Source organism: Balaenoptera ricei, chromosome 6 (genome assembly GCF_028023285.1).
Source record: "Balaenoptera ricei isolate mBalRic1 chromosome 6, mBalRic1.hap2, whole genome shotgun sequence".
Classification (NCBI taxonomy): domain Eukaryota; kingdom Metazoa; phylum Chordata; class Mammalia; order Artiodactyla; family Balaenopteridae; genus Balaenoptera; species Balaenoptera ricei.
In genome coordinates this window covers 119,905,135-119,927,468 of record NC_082644.1, presented here as the reverse complement: position 1 = coordinate 119,927,468, position 22,334 = coordinate 119,905,135, and positions in this window count along the sequence as shown.

The window sequence follows — 22,334 nt, the reverse complement described above, 5'->3', positions numbered from 1 at the left end:
TGGATTTGGGGTGGAATCCAGAAGCATTTCTTCCTAGAAGTAAGAATGAATCATCAATAGGCAGCCCTAATGTGGACTGCAAACTGGTTTTGAGACATCTAGGTGTCCCAGGAAAAAAAATCTCAACTCCTGAAATTCTAATAAGATCTTCCTAGATCACTAGTATCCACTTGCTCCGAGCTGAAAACAACACAAATCTTGTTGGAAGGAGAACAGTATGACCCCAGGACTTAAATGATTTCTGCAAATATATGTATTTTCCAAATTAAATGTTAGAACACAATAAAAGATAACCAGGTTCATGAGGATAAAAGACAACATGTACAAGAACAAATAGAAACAACAGAGTATAGAAACAGATACCTAGAAGCTACATACACTGAAATGACAACATAGTTAATGGTGAAAATTGAAAAGCATCCTCAGAGATTGAAAACAAACAAGGATGCTCATAAATCAGCACTTCTGGTCAACATTGTGTCACTGTCAATGCAGTAAGGCAGAAAAAACAAATATGATGTAAAAGAATTGGAAAGGCAGGTACAAGGCCGTTATTATTTTCAGAAGATACGATTTATGTAGAAAATTCAAGAGAATCTAAAATTAAATTTTTTAGAATGAATAAGCTTAGCAAAAACCAATTATGTTCCTAAAAGCTAGCCAGAAAGAATTACAAAATTAAATTTTAAACATTTACAATAGTGACACCAAAATCAAGTAACTGTGAATAATTCCAGCAAAATACATGCTAGTCCTCCATCTGGCAGTAGAAAACTGTCAGATGTGAATGAGTGATGTTTAAAAAGATTAGAACAATTGGAAGAATATTCTCCGTTCATGGATTCAAATGCTCAATATTGGAAAAATCTTAGTTTCTCTCTATTTGATCTGCAGATTCACTGCATTATCAATTAAATGCCCATTTTATTGGGAAACTTGACAAGGTGAATTTGAAATTTATTTAAAAGTTTAAAGGTCTATAATTAGGATGTTTTGAGCTAGAACAAGGAAGGATGACTTGCTCTGCTTGAGGTCAATAATTGTCGTGAAGATAGTCACTGAGATGGTGTGGTACCAGCTCCAGGATCCAGACTAAACCAGCAGAACTGAATAAAGGGTCTAGAAACAAATTCAGGCGTAAACGGACCCTTGGTGCATGACAGTGGTGGCTCTGCAGAGCAATGGGGAAAGAATAAACTTTTTAAAATTGAAACATAGTTGATTTACAATGTTGTGTTAATTTTTGCTGTACAGCAAAGTGATATGGTTATATATATCTATATCTATATATATGTATATATTCTTTTAAAAATTCTTTTCCATTAGGGTTATCATAGGATATTGAATATGGTTCTCTGTGCCATACGGTAGAACCTTGTTGTTTATCCATTCTATATATAATAGCTTACATCTGCTAACACCAACCTCCCACTCTATCCCTCCTCCAACCCTCTCCTTCTTGAATAAACTTACAATAAACACTGTGAGCTACTGGGTATTCACGTGGGAAAACCAGAAATGAAACCTGACCCTAATCATAAAAAAAATCAGTGTTGGCAGAATTATAGACCCAAATGGGAATAGTTTTAGACCACATTGTCAGATATCAAATAACCTTGGTGATATCTTATGCAGGAATGAAAAACGCTAAACGTAATGGAAAAGTCTGAAAATTGACGTTGAAATTAAGAACTTTGGGTTTTCAAATGATACCCCCAAGAGAGTGAAAAGACATGCTGGGGCGGGGGAGGGAAGAGGTATTTGCAACACACAGAAGTGACAAAGTGTTGTATCCAGGATAAATAAGGAATTGCTGTAAATCAATACCCCTGCAGAAAGTGGGAAAGCGCCTTATACACACACTTCCAAAAGAGAATATTTCAATGGCTGATAGAAAAATGAAAAGGTGCTCGACTTTATTAGTAATCAGAGAAATGCCTGCGTGTACCTGCTCGATGACCCACAACCTGGACCTCAGTCCTGCTCCACGGCAGTGCATGTCCAGGCAGAGGAGACACACGTAGAACGATGTCCCACTCCAAACTACAACAACCGAAATGTCCATCCAAAGCAGGATGGACCCCTGGCCTGAGGGGTGTTCAGGCTGGAGAAACCTGCACAGGGTAACCCGGACAAACCTCCGCTTCCTGCAAACCATCCATCGTGGAAATTCACAAACACAGCGCTGAGCAGAGGAAGCCACACGAGGGAGGAAACGTTGTTTGATCGCATTTGTAAGTAAATTTCAAAAGCGGGCAACTCTGCACAGCCCTGTTGGGGGATGCGTGCTGAGTGGAATGTGCAGAGAAGGGCAAAGATGCCCCCAATCAGGATGGCAGCCCCCTTGGGAGGGGGGGGCCTTGGCATTGGGAAGGGGCTCGGAGGCTGGCGCTGGGCTCCGGCTTCATCTGGGTCGTTTCATGCACTCTGGTGAGAAGGTGTGATCTTCCACTTCAAAAAGGAAGTTTAAATAAAATGAAATGGAGTGTGCAGAGGCCGCAATCATTCTGCATTGCTTCCTGCAGCAGTGCAGCCGTCCCCAGGAAGCGCAGAGATTTTGCAAGGGCCCCTTGTCCTGCCTAGCTCCTGGGATGCCGGCTGTCACCGCACAGGTGCCGCTCGCTACACTGCATTTAAGGGGAGGTGGTCCCAGGGGGCCGGGGACTCCCGCACACCTGCCCTCCATCCCGGTACCAGGGGCTGCACGGTGGAGCTCTCCTGAGGGCTTTGCACGTGACTCCACGGATGCAGGAAGGATGTCAGAGCCCACCCGGTGATGCTGTCTCTCCACCCAGGTCCTGGCTCGGGGGGTAAGGACCACACCAGCCGCCAGAGCTTCAGGAGCTCCAGAGCGGGAAGGGTGGGTCTGATTTAGGGTGGGTCTTCCAGTGGGGCCTGGGGCAGGGGGTGCCACCTCATTGTTTAGGACCGGTGGATGCAGCAGAGAAAGGACTTTGAGTCAACTGGGTTCCAACAAACTGTTGATTTCTGTTGATGAGTTGATGGGTCTTTGGGGGAAATGCAATGAGTAACAACGGCATTTGCAGCTTCCATCTTTCTGAGCAAGTCTCCAGGAATAGCAGGGCACCTGGGAGAACAGGTGTAAACCGCCCCCCCTACCCCGGCACCTACAGAGAACTGGCTACTCCAGGCCACCAGAGCCAGCCTCAGGGTGTCCCCCTCCCTCCCAGCAGTAGGGCGTGTTCCCCGGGCTGGGCTGTCCCCTGTCTCTCAGCCGGTCCCCCTTCCTTCCTTCTCCTGGAAGGACTCGTGTCTGGAGGGCTGCAGGAAAGGGGGCCACATGCCGGCCGGACCTGGCGGGGTCCTGCACGCAGTACACCTGAGATCCCTCTGAGGCACCTTTGTTTGGCTGTGAGGACCATCTACACCTGGAGCCCCTCGGCTGGGGGAGAGGCTGCTTGCCGACCCCAGTCCAGCCCAGAGCCCAGGAAAGGGACCCTCCCGACCTGTCTGGGGATTTTCTATTTGGGGGGAAGAGAACGCAGGGTTTGCCTTGAACCATGCCCCAGGCAGTACCACACAGGCCTGGGTTCTCCTGACCCAAGCGGTGTGACCTTGGGCCAGTCACCTGACCTCTCTGAGTCTTCTTTGTCACGTGACTCGGGATAACAGAGTGGGTTTGAGTACCCTGTGGAAAGAGGATCATAAGTGAGCAGTGTGGGGTCTGGGATGGACCGAGGGGTCAGTGACCGGGGACGTGGGCATCACCTGCGTTGCCCCACGCAGCTGGCCGTGACTTCCTCCCAGCCACATCTCTGCCTGCTCCAGGGCTGCCCTCCAGGGCCTGCCCACCCCCCCACCCCCCCACCCCACCCCCACAGCCTATGCCAGACCTCAGTTTCCGGTGGGTGTTTCACAACCTGGGGGGTGGAGCCCGCTGGCTGGTGGCTGTTGGAACTTCCACCCCCACCCACAGTTTCCCTCCCTGCCCCTCCGGCAGCCGGGCTGGGCCATGGATGCTGTGTCCCTGGGGCCCCGGCTCTGCTGTGTGCACAGACCCAGGACAGGAGGGCGCGCCCCTCAGGTGGGCAGGGCTATGTGGAAACGTGGCCCCCACTGGTCCGTGAGGGCGTTTGGGCACAGCGCCTACAGCCCATTGACAGTTTTAGGTGCCCACAAAAATGATTTCGAATTCTTTTAAAATCAGAAGAAAAAAAATGAATGAAATTCGGCCCAGATTATCTTCATCTTTGAACCTCCATCGTTGTATAGAATTTTTAATATTTTCTATGGAGGAAGGGGCCTAGTAAGGCAGAAGTGCCCAGGGTCCCCCAAAGGGGAGATCATCCCAGGGACCCTCCTGGAGCGTCCTTGAAAAGCTGGGGGTGGGGGAGGAGTTGGCACTGCAGGCAGGCTATCAGCTGTCAGGAGGAAGTTTTTCTCTTTCTCACCCCTCACAGGCCTGAAACAGCCCCTTCCCCACCATGAACAAGGCCCCCACAGCAGGCTGACTCAGCCTCAGCATTAGTGACATTTTGGCTCAGACCGTCCTTGCCGTGGGGACCATCCTTGCATGGCGTCCTGGCCTCTTACCTGCTAGATGCCAATAGCATCCCGTCCCTGAGTCAGAACAACTAGAAATGTCAGCAGACATTTCTGCCAAACATCCCTTCAGGGGCAGGAGGGAGAATCACCCCAGGCCCCGTAATTTTGGAATTACCACCTCTTCAGTGTCACAAATCCTAAAGATGACCTGATTTCTTGGCCAACCCCCGAGGAGCGCACCTTCCCACGCCCCTTCCCCCTTCTCCTCCTCAGGTACCAGCAGGGGTATCTTTTGATTTTAGCGATGCTCTTGGAAAGTGTATTTGTGTGCGTGTATTTTTTAACATAGGTAAATGGCATTTATTGGGGCTCATTCTGAATTCTACTTTCTCCACTCAGCTGCGTGGGCATTGCGTGTGCGTGCATGTGTGTGTTTGTGTGACTTTCAGGAACATGCATCTTGATATATTTATCTGCATTTAGTCCACTGCTTTCAACTGCCAAGTCTTCATCATCTTGGACCTGCCCACGTTCCCAAGGCGATCACCCAGGTGACCTCTAAGCCCGCCCTCCACCACTGCCACCAAGGCCACTGTGCAATCTCCCAGGGTCCTGTGCTCACACCAAGAGTGGGATTTTCAGGTCCTGTGGTCTGTGGAGCCTTCATTCGACTACATAACACGGTACTGTTCTTCAGAATGGACGTGCCCCCGGCGGGGTCCACACTGGCCACTCCACTCCCCACACCTCTGCGCTCCCCAGCACTCCGACGGTTGCCTGGGGTCCTGAACAGCTTGCCCACGCTTTAGCTTCAAGGCTTTCCTCTTACATAACCTGCTCTTCCGTCGCCTTGAGGTTATTGCCTTCTCATTGTACTTTCCAGACATGAATCACGTGTTGGTTTAAGACGCTGCAAATATCTGCTCCCTTTCCATCAGCTCCCCTTAGCAAAGCTTATCAAAGTAGCTTTGCCCTTGATAAGTTTTCTGAGCTTATCGTTTTTGCTTTTAAAGTTTTGTTTACGAAGTCTTTCCCGCCCCAGAAGTCCCAAAGATAATCTCCTGCATTTCATTTTCTGACTTTATTCTTCTGTTTCTCCCATCTGGTTCTTTATTCCCTGCGGTCCTCCTAATCTCTTGGTAACCTCCCCCCACCCCACAGGGATTCATTATTATCCTCCATCTCATGGGCCAGTTTCTAGAACCATCTACCAAACCACTGTCCTTTCCTATTGGATTTGCAGGGCCACCTTTGTGGTGAAGTAAGAGCCCACATACGGCTGGTGGACTGCGTCCCTGAACTTTGGATTCCAGTCAACAGCTCTGTGCCAAGACCACGTGGGATTTATTTCTGCATCTTTGCAGTATGCCTTACTATCTCACAGGACAGTCCATACTCTACTCTTCTTTTATGAAGTTGGAGTAGCTATCTGTGAGCCTTAATACCTCCACATAAATCTTAGATCACATTTGAGTTCTGAAAAAAAAAAATTTGATTGGGATTGCATTGGATTTATAGGTTAATTTGAAGACAGCTGGCATCTTTATAACATTAAGTCTTCCCATCAGAGGGTGTGGTGTCTTTCTATTTATTAGGGTCATATCAGAGTTTCACATTTGGGTTAGGTTAATTCCTAGATTCTTTATGGTTTCTGTTCCTATTGTGTGAATGGCACCTTTGGAAAAATTATATTTTCTAATTGATCATTCCTGGTGAAAATAGACATTATTGACTTTTGTCGGTTCAGTATGTCCAACAGACATACCCAATACAACTGCTGGTTCTATTGGCTTTTTTTCTAGAGAGATGATTTAATGAGGAAGAACTGTAATGACTCACTAAAAATGGAGCTGAGAAAAACCAGTTCCCTTTTTTTCTAGAATGAGAACTCGTTCTCTCACACACACACACATACTTCCATGCACACAAGCATGCATGCACACACACTTGCTCATATACACCCATGCACACACATCATGCACATGTATACCCATGCACGCACGTGCACACAGACGCAGGCACGCATGCAAAAATAGCCAATCTCTCTTCTCTCCTGCAGAGTCCTCTGGGTCCTGCTTGGCACCAGGGCACATGCTCTGTCGGCGGCACGTGCTGGGACACAGGTGGTAGCTCCTGCCCTGCAGCTCAGCTCTGGCTGGGGAAACGCAACACGTGTTCAAAGAGTCAGGGCAGCAAAGGAATAAACTCTGCCTTACCTTTTTCCAGCCTCAGCGGCCATCACCTCGTTTCTCCTCCTGGGGAGGCGAGGGTGGGGACCTACCAAGTATGAAAGGCAAGACCCTGATGGCAAACACCTCTGGAGGACAGGTGTCCCTCTGCCAGATGAACACTCCCACTCCAGGTCCTCCTGGCCGTGGCGTCCGAGGCAGCCTGGTCTGGGAAAGGATGAGGCTTCAGGCTGGTCTGTAGCCTCAGGGACACCCCCGCCCTCTCAGAACCTCAGTTTCCCTGTTTGCCAGGGGGTGTTTGGACAGAACGTGCTTTCTGACACTTCTGTGCTGAAGCTGGAACCCGCCCCCCACCCCGGCCCACCCCGGCTGCTGCAGCTGACGCCAGCATCCCTGGACTGCCTCCAGCAGAGTCCAGCCCTTCTCCCAGTTATACTGTCACTGCTTGAGCCTCACGGAACAGGCAGGAGTCTCCCAGCTCTTGTATGTGGACTCTGCTTGGGGTAAAAGATCCTAAATTCTGCAGGAATTGGGTCCAGCCCACGGGTGGCTCGTCCCATGAGGGTGGGAGACAAAGTGGGAAGAGAAAGCTCAGGAGGCCGGGATGGGAAGCGGGGCAGCCGCCGGGGAAACCGCCCGCAGCTCCCAGAGCTCAGGGCCACCACACGACCCGGCGATTCCACTCCCAGGTGTGTCCCAGGGGAAATGACAACGGACGTCCACACGAAAACGTGACCCTGCTGTCCACAGCAGCCCTCCTCACAATGGCCGAAGGGTGGAGAGAGCCCAAACGTCCATCAGTTGGTAAATGAATAAATAAATTGTGGTCTATCCATGCAACGGGACGTTATTTGAGCAGAGAGAGGGACGAGGTGCTGACTCGATACAGCACAGATGAGCCTTCAAAACGTGCTGAGTGGCGAAGCCGGTCACAAAACCGCGTACTACCTGACTCCACTGATACAAAGTGTCCAGAAGAGGCGAGTCCGTGGAGACTGGCCAGGGGTTGCCAGGGGTGGGGGTGGGGGGTACAGAGGGGAGACAGCAAAGGGGTACAGGCTTTCTTTGCAGGTGATGAAAATATTCTAGAATATTCTAGACTATAGAATATTCACCACATTCTAAAACTGGAACATGGTGAAGGTTGCACAACTCTGCGAATATACAGAAAACATTGAATTGTGCACTTAAAATGGGTGAATGGGGACTTCCCTGGTGGCGCAGTGGTTAAGAATCCGCCTGCCAATGCAGGGGACGCGGGTTCGAGCCCTGGTCCGGGAAGATCCCACATGCCGCGGAGCAACTAAGCCCGTGCACCACAACTACTGATCCTGTGCTCTAGAGCCTGCGAGCCACAACTACTGAGCCCACGTGCCACAACTCCTGAAGCCCGCGTGCCTAGAGCCCGTGCTCCACAACAAGAGAAGCCACCGCAATGAGAAGCCCGCACACCGCAACAAAGAGTAGCCCCCGCTCACCACAACTAGAGAAAGCCTGCACGCAGCAACAAAGACCCAACACAGCCATAAATAAATAAATAAATAAATAAATAAATTTATTTTAAAAAAAATGGGTGAATGTTATGCGATGTGAATTAGATCTCAGTAAAGCTGTTAAAACATAAAAATGGTTAGTTCTGGGAGGAAGGTGAAGGATGGACCGGGGACACTGGCACATAGGTCCTTAGCATGGGGGATGGGCCCTGAAGACCTAGACGGGGGCGGGGGGACCCTTCCGCCCAGTGGGGCCGGCTGGGGAGAGACCCTGGCCTTCTGCTCTGCACAGGGGCCTCTTCTCCACTCATCCCCCCCCTGCCCTTCTCTCTACTTGTCTCCCTTGCAGCTCTGTCAGCCTCTTCTCTGCCTGCCCCCCAGCCTGGCAGCCATACTGGGCTTTCCGTGGGCCCCGCCTCCAGTGACCCAAGATCCCGAGGAGCTCAGCTGCCCACTCCCAGCGCCTGGAGGTGGGACGGGAGAGACAGGATGCCCAGGCTCTGGCAGGGAGCAATCCTCACCTTCGGGCGTTTTAATTTCCCAGAGATAATGACACCAGCCAGAGTATCCACCGGAACCTGAAGACGGATGACCAGAGTTTGCAGGGTGATCATTTATGTCAGAGTAAATTGGAATTTGTATCTCAGAAGGCAGACCATCCCCTGAGAACCCTCGGCGTCCCGGGATCAGAGGAGTGTGCACCGCGCTGCTGGCTGAGGATGCCAGCAGAGGCAGCTCCACGGGAGACCCCTGCTCGCCCGTGTCCTGTTTAATATCTTAACTGAGTCTACAAGCCCGAGAACACTGTGGGGAAGGCAAATCTCTCAGTGTCCTCCTCCTGATTTGCAAGGGATAGAGGTCAATTTCACCTTCCAGACACTCAGAGAAAACAAATCAGGAAGCAGGAGTTGTTTTGTTTTGTTTGTTTGTGGCTGTTGTTTACTTCTTGAGTGTATTTTTAAAGCTTGTGAAAAGACAAGAAAAATCTAGGAACCGGTTCTCACCTAAGTTAAACTCATTCTTAAAATCCCAAATCCTTTCATGGCTCCCTGTTTCCGAGAACAAGAACACAATCTGCTTTGCTCTTGATTTGAAGGCTGGTGAGATGGATGGGGATGGTCATATATAATGCATGAAAAGAGCAGCAGAGAGCCTGAAGCCGTGTTGAGCGCATGCGTTACCTGCTCTGGAGCTCTGTTCCCGGAGCCGTTGTGCAAACATATTTACTCTGCATAAAAGAATGTGATGAGGCTGCCCAAGACATTTGTCCATCGCAGTGGATTTAATGTTTAAACTTGCATTAGGACAGGATTAACCTTGCTGAAGGGTATTGAGATGTGGGTGAAATGGATAAAATTAATCCTGGATACACGTTGCCATGGGAGAAGCACTGGGTGCAATTCAACATTTATTGCACGTAAATACCATCTCCTCAGCTTCCCTCTTCCCATGCAGTCACCTCGGGTAGCAAGTTCTCTGCCCAGTGGAGTGGAACACAGGGCCCCAGGCTTGGGCCTGGACACACCACTCTGCCTTACAGCCTCCCAGCATCCCTGATCCTAGTCATCTCAGTGATGGCTGTGGGCAGGGGGGTGGGTTTGCAGACTCAAACGAGCACACCTACACCCACGTAGTCTCTGCCTGGGCTCTTTCTCTCCTCCTCCAGAGGCAGAGAGAACATGGCCACAGTCACAAATAAGTCACCACCATCCTAGGCTGTGACCAGGGAGGCAAGAGAAAGCATGACTCAGCAACTCCAAGCGAAGAATCCCAGGGAAGCCTCTGATTGGCTGGCCACTGGCCAATCATCACGATGGAGCTTCTGGGCACAGACAGCTGCGGCCACCATAGGGTACCTTGACTAACCAGTCCCATCTGCCTAGGAGTATCCCAGTTTCAGCAGTGAAAGTTCCAGGTCCCAGAAACACTTCGGTCCTGGGCAAGCCAGATGGCAGGTCACTCTAAGCTCAAGAATCCACCTAGAAATTTCCAAACCCAACTAGCAAGTTCTGTGAGCATGTTGTAACCTGTTTTGCAAGCATTCTATTTGAGCAATTTCCCCACAAATTGTTTCAAAAGGGACAGCAAATGAGAACTGAAACCAGGTCAGTGTGGGTCTCATGATTTTTAGTTTGGTAGAATGTGCCACAGTTTGGTCCCTGTGCCATCTCGTGGTTAAACCAAAACCACAGTTTGGGAACCCCTGCTGATCCCCAGCCTCTCAGGGAGGCAGATTCCTCTTTCAAAAGTTGCCAACCTGGAGCTGCTCAGGTAACATTCGGGGTCAGTCACACCTGGGTATCGGACACAACAGTTTCCTCAATCCCTACCTACAAGTCCTCCTGAAAGAAACATCAGTGACATGGTCATAACAACTCCCATTCCTGATGGAGAGGGTCCTGGATCCCAGGACAGTCTAGACATCTAGATATTTTAAGTTTCCTTCAAGCAAGAGGACCAAGGCCTGAGTGGCCCCCTGATCACTGCATGACCTGCACAGACAGCAAGGAGAGGACATTTGGGCCACCCTGGTCCCTGTGAGCTCGCTGATGGCAGGAGTGGCCCTGGAACCTAGGGTCACCTGGGCACACTGAGGACACAGAGGGGGCACTGCAGGGTGGATGGCACACAGCTGGTAGCACTATCCATGGGCAAGTTTCAACCATCTTTGATGTGAAGAAAATCCACGATGACATCACCATCGTAGGTGACATTCATTGTGTGCTGGCTGGGAGGGCTCCAATGACCCTATGGTTGTTCTTTATCTTTGTAGCCTGGCAGGGGGTGGGGAGTTCATTCTGCATTTAACATCTGAGGAGCCTGAGGCAACCTGGTGGAGGTCACAGAGGTAGCCGAGGTGGAGAGGATGGGCGCTGGATGGCGTTGAACTGTGGCTTTGCGAGGAGGAAGAGTCTTACCCTTTCCAGGATGCAGCTGCTGTTCCCTGATGCCCTGCCATCACTAGCATCCTGTGAGGCTCAGATTTCAAGTTAGTTCCGCTTCCTCCAATCAAATCTCTCTGGTTTAGCTTAGTTGGAAGGACCCCAAAGATTACCCAATTAAAATAATCTCCACGCTCTCCATAATAAGCGGAACATTCCAGGGAGATGTTGCCCCCCCCCACTTTGAGCATACATCTACCACTAACTAGACGGTCAAATTGGGGAGGTAACTGATTAAATCAGGGCAGCTCCCCGACCCTAGGCCAATACCCCCTTCCCTTCTACCTCCCCCGACCCCATAGTTTGGAGGAGAGCAGTCTGCAGGGTACATTTGGGGTTCTGGAATGTTGTCAGGCCCCCTCCTCTAAAGAGAGCTGGTTTGGGGTGCGTGTGGTCCCTCCGAGGTCTCATGCTCTCGCTAGGGCGGGCTGCTGTCAGCGGGAGTGTGGGCCGCACCGTGCCACCCTGGAGTTGACAGTGACAGATGTGGTCGGATCGGGAACCAGACAGGGACGAGCTGAGGTTCCCATGCCGGTCAGTTCAGCATCTCCCTGCGCTGCTCCCTGGCTGCAAATCCAGACCTTGGGCTTCTCCAGCTGTCAGACGTCTGTCTGCACGGGCCCAGGGAGGCCCCAGCGGCTTCTCAGGGCTTGGGGCCTCGTCCTGCTCACAGAGGGCAGGACTGGGCTCTGGGCTTTGTCACAGGCAGGTGAGGAGGAGGAAGGGGCGCTTTGGGAGCTCCCTGCAGAGGGGATCGCTCACCTCTCAGGAGGACCCTGTGATTATCCCCACTTTCCAGGTGGCAAAAGTGAGGCTCTGTCGGGGGAGGTTGCTTGCCCATCACCATCAGAAATGGAGACTCCACCAGGCTCCTGGACCCCGAGCTGGAGCCCGGTTATGTAACCTGCCCTTGAGGGGGCCCTCTTGCTTCCCTTGGTCTCAAGTCCTCAAGTCCCATCTGATCTTAAGACGACTTCGAATGCCTCTTTTCAATAAACTAGAGGACAGGACACTTTGGAGAGGGAAAGAGGTCCCTGGAAGTGTTAGCAGGTGTTAAGGATATCCACTAAGGATGGACCCTTCTAGCCGGAGGGACTTAACTAGGACTCGACGCAGGGAACAAATCTGGAGGCGTCCACGCTGACACCCCCGCCGCCCAATTTGGGACAGCCTCTCTGAGGGGCCAAGGATACTTTTCAGCCGGCTCGGGAGGACACAGGATCAATCCTGTTTTCATCACCTACGAAGAGCCATTCCTGCCTCTTCCCCATCTGCCCTCTCGGAGCCTTCGAGGCCCATTTCCCTCTGAGTCTGCATCGTATAAAAAGGCTCCTGGAGCTTTTCTGCGGCTGCAGAGAGAGCTTTGATTCTCTGCCGAGAACCTGTACCGCAGGTGGGAGCCTTCCCTCCGGAGAGGAGCACAAGGAAAATCATTTTGTCAACTGCGGGTAATTAAGTCGCCGCACAGTTATGGAACACGCATTATATGATGATTAATCCCCAGGAAGGCGAAGGTATTTTTCATCTTCAAAGCTCCCCTCCTGCTGTTCATTAATCATCTCAGCCCCGGGGAGAGAAAGGCTGGTTCTCTTCCCGAGAGCAGGGAAACTGAGTCAGCCGTGCCCACCACGCCCCCTGGGTACCCAGTGGAAATAGCCCCAAGGGGCCACGCTCTGGGGGCTTCTGGTCCAGGGAGCAACTGCTTGCTTCTCCAGCCTCGCCGGGGCAGGACTGTGCGAATCAATTCAGACATTACTTTACATAAAAAGAAAGCTACCCAGCTCCGGGCTCTGCTCGCACGGCTGTCATCGAGGGTTCTTCGCATGTGCCTTTGTTCTTATTTTTCTCTGGTACCTGCATTTCCAGCTCGCAGCCTCCCTTGGAACACTGGCAGCCTTACCATTTTCGTAGCGAGCAGTTTAAAGGAAAGCACAGTTTTGCTCTCAAATGCCTTCCTTTCCAATTGGGACAAACTGCTGTAAATATAGCACATCCTGCTTTGCATTCAAACTGTTGTGAAAGTTTGAGGCTGTAAATAATATTCTCTCAGTGCTCCAGGCAGAATTATTATCGTTATTTTTTCCCCCAGTTCTTGGAAGGAGGGATAAATTAAACATTTCTTATGCTCCCCAGCCCCGCCCATAGCTGACATAGAGCACGGAGCGGTGGTTCTGCACCTGCCGTGGATGAAAGGGGCCTGTGCGGAGGCCGGGACAGGAGCCAGACCAGAGCCAGTGCTGGGCAGAGCGGGGGGCGTTCTGAGTGTGCAGGTGGGGGGAAGGCCTCTCTGAATCAGGGCTTCTCGTCGATGTTTTCTCTGGGCAACCTTCCAAGAGGAAAGAGCTCATCCTCAGAGCTCAGAAGTTGTTGGCCCAAGCTGGACCTTTTACACAGGGGCAAACTGAAGTGGAGAGCAGATTTCTGGAGTTTCTTTTCCAAATACGCTGTTTCCGACCACAATCTGCTCAGGATCCGACCCGACAACCCCACAGGCGGCCTCGCCCAGATCCTGGGAAGCAGTGTTTCTCCCCGGGGGTGCTGGGCACGGCTCAGGGAGGTGGGAGCACCGCGGTCCCGGGTCCTTTCTGGAGGAAATGGAGGCTGTGGGCATCTCGGGTAGACAGACCCCGCTGGCCCGGCTCACATCCCTCTGTGGGATCTTGAGCAACTTCCCTGAGTCTCGGTTTCCTGGCCTGGAAGTGAGGATGACAGCAGCCGGATCTCACCAGGCCCGGGGCGTAGGGGTAGGTAAGTGAGGTACCCGGCGCGTGCCGCATCAGGGCGGGAGCAGCTCTGCCTGATGGCCACCCCTGTTCCCGCGGCAGCTGACCCGGTGGGCAGCTACCTGTTGAAGGCAGCTGAGACACGGACGGCGTTGAGGGCCCAGCCCCACCTCAAGCCTGGGGGGACATTTCTCGTGTCACGGTCCCAAATCGTCCCCGTGGGGACCATTGAGAAGCTGGGGCCCAGGGAGGAGTGACCTTGGCCTTCGAGCGGGCAGCACTGGCAGGGGACTCACACCCAGGTCTGTCCTGCCTCTGCCTTCTGGCCTGGCCTTGCCCAGGTGGGCGATGGCCAGATGGGTGGAGGACCTGTCCTGTCCTCACATCCCCCTGCCACCCGGAAGGAATGAGACCCCTGCTCGGATCCTACCTGGGCCTGGGCTCCCAGACGACCCTTCCCAATGGGAAAAGAGCTGGGACTGCTGAGGCTCTGTGGTTCGCCAAGGCCGGGGTGGGAGCCAGGGAAGCGGAGCTCTCATCATGAGGCTCTGGAGCTCCAGGGGCCGGGCCTGGCGCTGCGACTCTCCCCACTCCCCCCCACCGCCAGCCCACAGCCCCTCCCGAGGGAGGTGGGAATAAGGTGTCCTATGGAGACCCTGTTTCCATGGCAGCACTGGGGACGGATGCGGAGGGACGGGACTCTGACAAAAGGAATAAACCGAGCGAGTGGCAGGGCTTCTGCCTTTGGAGCCGTCCTGTCTCTGCGAGCTCAGCCTGGCCTCCCGCCGACACGGCCCCCCGCCGCTGCCTCTCCCAGCCCCAGCCTGACCCCAGCGTTGCTTCCCCTGCTAGCGGGACTGAACGGGAAAGGAGGGGAGGAGCGCTGCGGGCAGCCTGGCGTGGGACGGGGCCGCCCGCCGCCCCCAGGGCACACACGCTGCCTTTGCCAAGAGGCCCATGAGCCGTCCAGCTGTTTGATTTCAGAAGTGAGTCCCCAGGACTTCTGGCTCAGCCTCTCTCTGGGACTGATGGACGGATTCATTTCAGAGTTTCCCCACACCCTCTGCCCGGCTCTCTGGAGGAATGTTCTGGATGCCGGGTCCCCAGCCCCAGGCCCGGTGTGCAGGTAGGGATGGGGCAGAGACACGAACACATACGTGGGCCTGTTCACCTCACCCAACCCAACAGCCCTGTGGGTCGAGATGAGGAAATTGAGGCCCAGCGTCGTGAGAGATGTGAGGTGGACAGAGGCCCAGGCAGAATGGAACCCAGCTCCGCCCGGCCCGAGGCTGAGCTCACCCGCTTCTGCTTGCTGCCCGCCGTCTGTGGACGCAGAGCACGCCCCTGCGGGGGCCCAGGCCCCAGCCCTGATCCAGCACTGCCCTTCCAGCCCCCCTCGCAGGAGGCAGACCCCACTGAGCATGAGTGTCTCAGGCCCCCTACCTGGCAGGTGGCGCTGGGGTGCCTGGGAGCCCGCTGTGCAGGAGGTGGGTGGGCGCGGGCAGCGGTGGGAGGTGGGGCTTGGGAAGGGGGAGGGGAACCTGAAAGCCAGGCCGATCAAGGAGGCCACACCTGGCCCAGCTTTTGGTACTAGTGGCCTGGCCCTGCCCTCGTACTTGTAAGATCTGATCCTGGACCTCAGGGAACACGGAAACCCTCATTCCACAAAGGGGGGAACCGAGGCACAGGTGAGTAAGGGATGATTGACCCAGGCTGGCTGGCTGGACGCAGTGGCTCCTGATTTCTGCCAGGAGTCCCTCCATTCACCCTGCCTGGGGGCGGGGCTGAGCCTGGTCCTGGGGAAAGCTGTCGAGGGCCCAGGGAGCAAGATGCAGGTCGGGGGAGCTCCTCCCCTCCCCTCTGCCCCAGCGCCCCACCTCCATGGGCTGCCAGAGGCCCGGCTGGGCTCTGACACACGACACACTCTAATGAGGCGTCCACACTGAGCCAGGCCTGGGGCCCGGGTCACAGATGCCTCAGAAGCAACCTGGTTCAGGAGATGTGGCCTCGTGGCCGGAAGGTGGGCGCTTGGTGGGATGGGGAGGGGGTGTGGCTCTGTTGAGGGGTCCGGTGTATGTGCAGGCTCACCTCTGCTTGCCTCTCTCCACTCAGAGTCTCCCGCTCCCCAAATAGCCCACTGCAGGAGGCATGCCCTCCAGGCCTGCCTCAGGCCCCAGCGCAAAACCTCACGCCCACCGCAGCCTGGACCGCTGTCTGGGGAGAGGCAGAGCAGCTGACGTGTGCTGGGGGCCTGGGGGTGGGGGCACTTCTGGGGTCCCACTGCTTAGTCATCCCAAACATCATGGTCTGGGGTCCGTGAAGCGTGGCTGGACCACTTCTGGGGACAGGAGCCCCTGTTTGGTGGCATGGCTGGGCAGGTGGGAGGTGACTTGTGGTGTCTGACTTCTGCCGTGGCTCGGGAACCAGCACCGGGTTGGGCTGGGGGGCACCATCACGTCCCACCCCAGGGACTCCCAGGGGTCCCTGAACGGTAGCCGGTCCTCAGGACCCTGCTCCAGGTCTGCAGCAGGATGGGCCCTTCCTGACCTGATCTGAAGACAGACCTTTGTTCTAAGACAGCCCTTTGTTCTAACAGCCACGTTTTTGGCATTAAGAGGTCCTTGGTGAATGAAAGGACAGTCTGGAACTCCTGCCTCTAACTCTTGGGCTTGGTTTTGTCAGTTCAACAACAGTGCAAGTGCTGGGTGCTGATGGGTTGGAAAGGGAAATAAACTTGGCTTCCGGCCCTGAACTGATAGTCCCTTCGGAGAGCTCACCCTGGTGAGGTTGGCGCGGCTGCACCAGCACCCCGAGGGCTGGAGCAGGGATGGGGGGAGGGCCCCCTCACACCTGGCTGTGCACGTCTGCCAACCCTGCCACCCTCCTTGGAGGGAGATCTTGCACACACACACATGCGCACACTCACGGGCACAGACACACGTGCTCACACGCACGCACACCCCCGGGCCCAAGGCGCTAGCAGGAGCCTCCTGTCTAGGCCGGGCAGACCCAGGGTGAGGCCCAGGCTCCTTCCCGCAGCACTGCCACGTGCCCAGGAGCGGCCTGTGCCTGGTGGGGACACAGGCTCAGTGGCCCACGGAGGCCGGGCTCCAGGCGGGATGGAGAGCCTCCCCCCCCCCCCCCGCTCAGCACAGGCTCCGCCATCTGTCTCCCAGGACGCTGGGGGCGGGCGGATAACCACCCACCTGCCTGCAGCTTTCAGAAAGTTCTACCACGTGCCGCACCCCCTCCCCCGCCAACAGCCCTGTGGGGGAGCAGGCTGCGGGTCGCAGACCAGACCGAGAACCAGCGCTTGGAGGGCTGGTCAGCTGCCTGCATGGGTCAGAATCCCCGGCAGATTTCTTCAGTTCAGATGCCAGAGACCCGCCCGGAACCTGGAGTCTCTGGGCACGCTCAGCAGGGCAGGGGGCTTTGACTTCTTGGAATGTGCTGGAAGACTCTTCCTGCCACACTGTCACCTGTAGCTGACCTGCATTCTCGGGCAGCTGTTGGAAAAATAGCGTGGCACTCATGAAGGCCATGGACAGGGGCCACGGAGTCACAGTGTGGCCTCTGGTCAGTCAGCTGCCCTCTCCACCACGTCAGGCCTGAGCCCTCCTCAGGAAGGTGGCCGTGAGGGTCACATCCCAGCCTCGAGTGCCCCCTGAGGTCTTCCTCGCCTCCATCACCTGCTTTGGTGTCCCCAGTGTAGGACACCTGGGACCTCAAGGGGCCCATCACCAACCGCAGACAGGCCCCCTGGAGGGTATCTCACAGGGCAGCATCCGCCTGCCAGGTCCCGCTCACCCTCTGAATCCACTCGGGCCCACGCACAGGGTCGGTCCTGGCAGAGGGGTCTTGTAAGCAGCTGGGTGCAGTTCACCGAGGTCACATTAAAAGTTAATGGTGCGCTTCCCTGGTGGCTCAGTGGTTAAGAATCTGCCTGCCAATGCGGGGGACACGGGTTCGAGCCCTGGCCCGGGAAGATCCCACATGCCGCGGAGCAACTAAGCCTGTGTGCCACAACTACTGAGCCTGTGCTCTAGAGCCCGTGAGCCACAACTACTGAGCCCGCGTGCCATAACTACTGAAGCCCACGAGCCTAGAGCCCATGCTCCACAACAAGAGAAGCCACCGCAATGAGAAGCCCGTGCACCGCAATGAAGAGTAGCCCCTGCTCGTTGCAACTAGAGAAACCCCTGCACAGCAACGAAGACCCAACGCAGCCAAAAATAAATTTATTTAAAAAAAAACGTTAATGGTGACCAGCTGCATGATGGGACAGCATTCCTGACCAGAGCCCCGCCTCCCCTGTACAATGGAGCATGGGGACAGACGCTGTCACACATGCAGAACCCAGAGCAGCCCAGCACCAGGCAGATCTCGATGGGGTCCTCTCTGAAGCCTGTGGCTCGATCACGGGGATTTGCTTAAAGTTTTCTGTTTCGATAAGCCATGCATGGTCCTTATAGGAAGTTTGGATAAATGCAGGAAAATCAAAGAAAACAATGAGAACTAGCCAGAAACTAGCACTGTTAATGTTCCCACACTCCTTCCCAGTCTCATTCCCCGGGCTGGCTGCCAGCATGCGGTCTCGGTTCTAGAACATCAGAGCAGAGCCTTCGCCCGACCACCCTCTCCTCCTTGGCCAGGCTCTGGCACAGACCGTGCCTCCTGCTGCTTCCCTGCACAGCTGGTGGCGCCCGGGGCCCCGCACCTGCCACCCCTCCCCTGCGTTGTTGAGGGTACCCTTGCAAGGGCCGACCGTTAGCACCTTTGTACGGGCAGAGACCCGAGCTCACCCTTGTCACCTTGTCCAAGGTCACGTTCCACCTGTCGAGCTGTGACCGAACCTTCTGCTGATTTTGGAGGCTGGGCTCTAACACCTCGGACTGTGGGGCCTTCCCCGCCCGGGGGCCAGGGGATGGTAAACGCTGGGTGAGCTGTGGGCATCGCTTGGGGAGGAAGCTTCTTCCTCGAGTCCAGGAGCGGCTGCTCAGGTGGGGCGAGTGAGACCAGGGTCTGACTTTGGCTGTGGGTGCCCAGGGGCGTCCCCGCACCACTCCACACAGCCACGTGAAGCTGCTACTGGCCTTGCCCTTGAGTGAGGACGACGTGTTCAGGGCATCCGTAAATAAGGGAAGCAAATGGCATCACCAGAGGAGATGGCACCTCTCGGCCACCCTACCTCCCACCTCCACTGCCACTGTGGCTGATACCGTGTTCTGTGGTGACACGTTTCCCTAGAAATCCACCAATTTGCGGCATGCCTTTTGGAGGCCCTGCACCAAACTGTATGGGAAGATGGCTGAAGCAACAACAAAAATCTCATTTCTGCAGACAGCCCTGGAGTTAAAGGCCCTGCTGAGGAGGGGCGCAGCCTCACGGTGGTAGAGAGGCTGCAGCTGGGGGAATGTGGCTGGTGAGGCTCCCGTGGGCGGCCAGGCGCGAGGGCTGGGGTCTGGGCCTCCCGCGCCGACCCCATCCGTGGCCCCTGGGCGGGAGGAGGTGCTCAGACATCTGGGAGAGCAGGTGCACAGCTTTCTGAGGCTGTTTTCCTGTGTGTCAGGAGTTGATGGAGGCTGTCCTCTCTCTCCCTCCTCACCTTCCAGGACTGAGGGCTGAAACGATGGCCGAGGACAAGGAGAGACAGGAAACGGTCACCTGAGGGGCTGTGGGAGCCCTGGGCCAGCTGCCCGTCCCCCACTTGACGGGTTTTCTCTTCTTCTGCCACCGATAGCTCTCCGGGTAGGCGGCTGCTTCTTTTTCTCACCGATCGACATCTGGGCTGGACACAGGGCTCCCTTTCTTTCTCTCACGCTCTGTGACATCCCCAAATTCCCATTGGGTGGGCCTGATGATGGACGCTGGGGTCACAGGGCTGCAACCCATAGATGCACAGACTGCCCTCCAGGGACCGGGGTGCAGCCTCCAATACCGTTTCCTCAGCCCCGAGTCAGCACAGGGGCAGATCACCAAGCAGGGACAAGGTGGTGCCGACCCTGGGGTCCTGGACCGGGTGTGGGGACAGGTGGACCCGCCTCCCTGGGACTTACCATGCGACAATCCCCACTCTACCCCCAGCTTCTCTCTGCCCCAATCCCTGTGCATTTTCCCCACAGACTCGTGTTTATTGCGTGTTTGTTTCTTCCTTGTTCATTGCCTCCCGGACCCCAGGAGAGTGAGGTCCACCCAGTTCCTGGTCCTTGGAAAGCATCGCACAGAAGTTCATGGGATGAAGAAACGCACAAGCAGGCTCTAGAGATACAGATCCAGAGAGGGCCCACCCTTGAGGCGCTCACTGTGTGGGGAGCACTCAGACGTCCACCCAGGAGATGAGAACCAGGGCGGTGGGAAGACACGGGCAGGAATAGTCACAGCGACTCTGTTCATGATCACCCCAAATGGGAGAAACCCGAGTGCCCATCCACAAAGAGCAGATAAGCAAATTGGGATACGGTCATACTGTGGGATATTCCTCAACAAACAGAAGGAACACCCAGCAACAGAGATGAACTCCCAAACTGTATGAGGAGCAAAATATGCCCGATGTGAATTCCCGTGTGATGTCCCTGCTGTGATTGCTAAGCACAGGAGCAGCTGATGATGATGACAGCCGTCAATGAAACAGGGTATCCCTGGGGTGGGGGGCAGGGGGGAGACTGGGAAGATGCTCCAGGGAACTTTCTGGGGTGATGGGAATATTCCATAATTTGGGGTGGTGTTCACATGGGTGTCTATAATTGTCAAAATTTGTTCAATCAAAATCTGTGCTTCTTTTGGTATGTAAACTTTTCCTCAATTTTTTTTAATGTATATCTCAGAAATAACTAAATTTCCTTGTCAATTGCATTATTATGAACTTTCATCAAATCTTTAACCATGGTCATTTTTAAGTCTTTTGTCATTTACAGACAGTTCTGGGTGTAGTCTGATGCTTTTGCAAAAATGTTCCTATAAAAGTGTTTCATCTTCAACGAATTCATGGAAAAGACTCTGACAAGTACAGGTTTCTGGTAACTGACTATACTGCTGAACTGAATGAACAAGCATTTTCAGAACTCTAATGGAAAACTGATGAATTCATAAAAGTGCTAACAGAAGATCAAGATGAAAAAAAAATTAATTACATGGGACTGAGTGAACTGATGAGGATGATTATAATTTTTGTGACTTTCTGTTTGAATAAAAAAGAAAGAAAGAAAGAAAGAAATCAGGGACAGTGGCTACCTTTGAGGGAGTGGTGCCTGGAAAAGAAACATGAGAGGAACTTCTGTGTTCCTGGCAATTTTTTGTTTCTTGATCTAGATGTGAAATACACTGTCCATTTTATGAATTTGCAGTGAGTTGTACACCTATGCTAACTTCTCTGTTCTCTATTATTTGTCATTAAAAAGCTAAAGAAATGGCCAAAAAAAAAAAAAAAAGGAAAACAGAGCACACTTAACATAAATATCAACCTTGCTCACCCACGGCAGGATCTTGCTTATGGAGAGAGCTTGCTTTGACCGGCACATTCACTTTTATATTCCGCTGATCATTTGAGATTCTGGCCCTGGGTAAGTGTCGAGTCTTTTTTGGTCATTGTCATTTAAAAACTGCTTTATTAAGATATAATTCACATACCATAAAATTCACCCACTGAAAGTGTACAATTCAATGGTTTTTCTATATTCACAGAGCGGTGCAACCATCAGCACAATCTAGTTTTAGAACATTTTCATCACCCCCAAAAGAAGCCCTGTACCCTTGGCCATCATTCCCGAGCCCCAGGCAATGGCCCATCTGCTTACTGTCACCACAGATTTGCCTGTTCTGGACACACCACATACACAGAGTCACACAACATGTGAGTTTGTGATTGGCTGCTTCTACTCAGCATAAAGGTTTCGAGGTCCATCACATTGTAATGTGTGTCGGTACTTTGTTCCTTTTTCTTGCAGGATAATATTCTATTGTACACATTTACCACATTTTGTTTATCCGTCTGTTGATGGAATTTGAGTTGTTTCCACTTTTTGGCAATTGTGGATACTGCTGCTGTGAATATTTATGTACTGAGGACCTCAGCTCCTGCTTTAAAGCCTCTTGTGTGATTCTTGGAGCCCAAGTGTGGCTGATTACAGAGGCTCTGCCTGGGGGGTCTCACAGGGGAGGCACCGCCCGTCCCACAGTTGGTGACGGCCGTGTACCACAGTCTCTGGGGAGCTGCCATCAGGGGCTCAGGCCCCCAGTCACCCTGCTCACTAGTATCTGCACCCCTAGCCTGACACCCTAGTCCTTAGTCCTGTCATCTGAGGCCTTGGGCAGGTGTCCTCTTCAGGCCTGTCTGCCCAGACTTCCCCGTCCGGGAAGGAGAGCCTGAATGCATTCCCGCCCCCCGACTCTGACCCTGAACCAGAACCCCTCCCTCCACTCCTAGCCCCCCGCCCTGACCCCAGAGTCCATGACTTGGGGCCTTTGGTTGGGGCCCCTCACGTC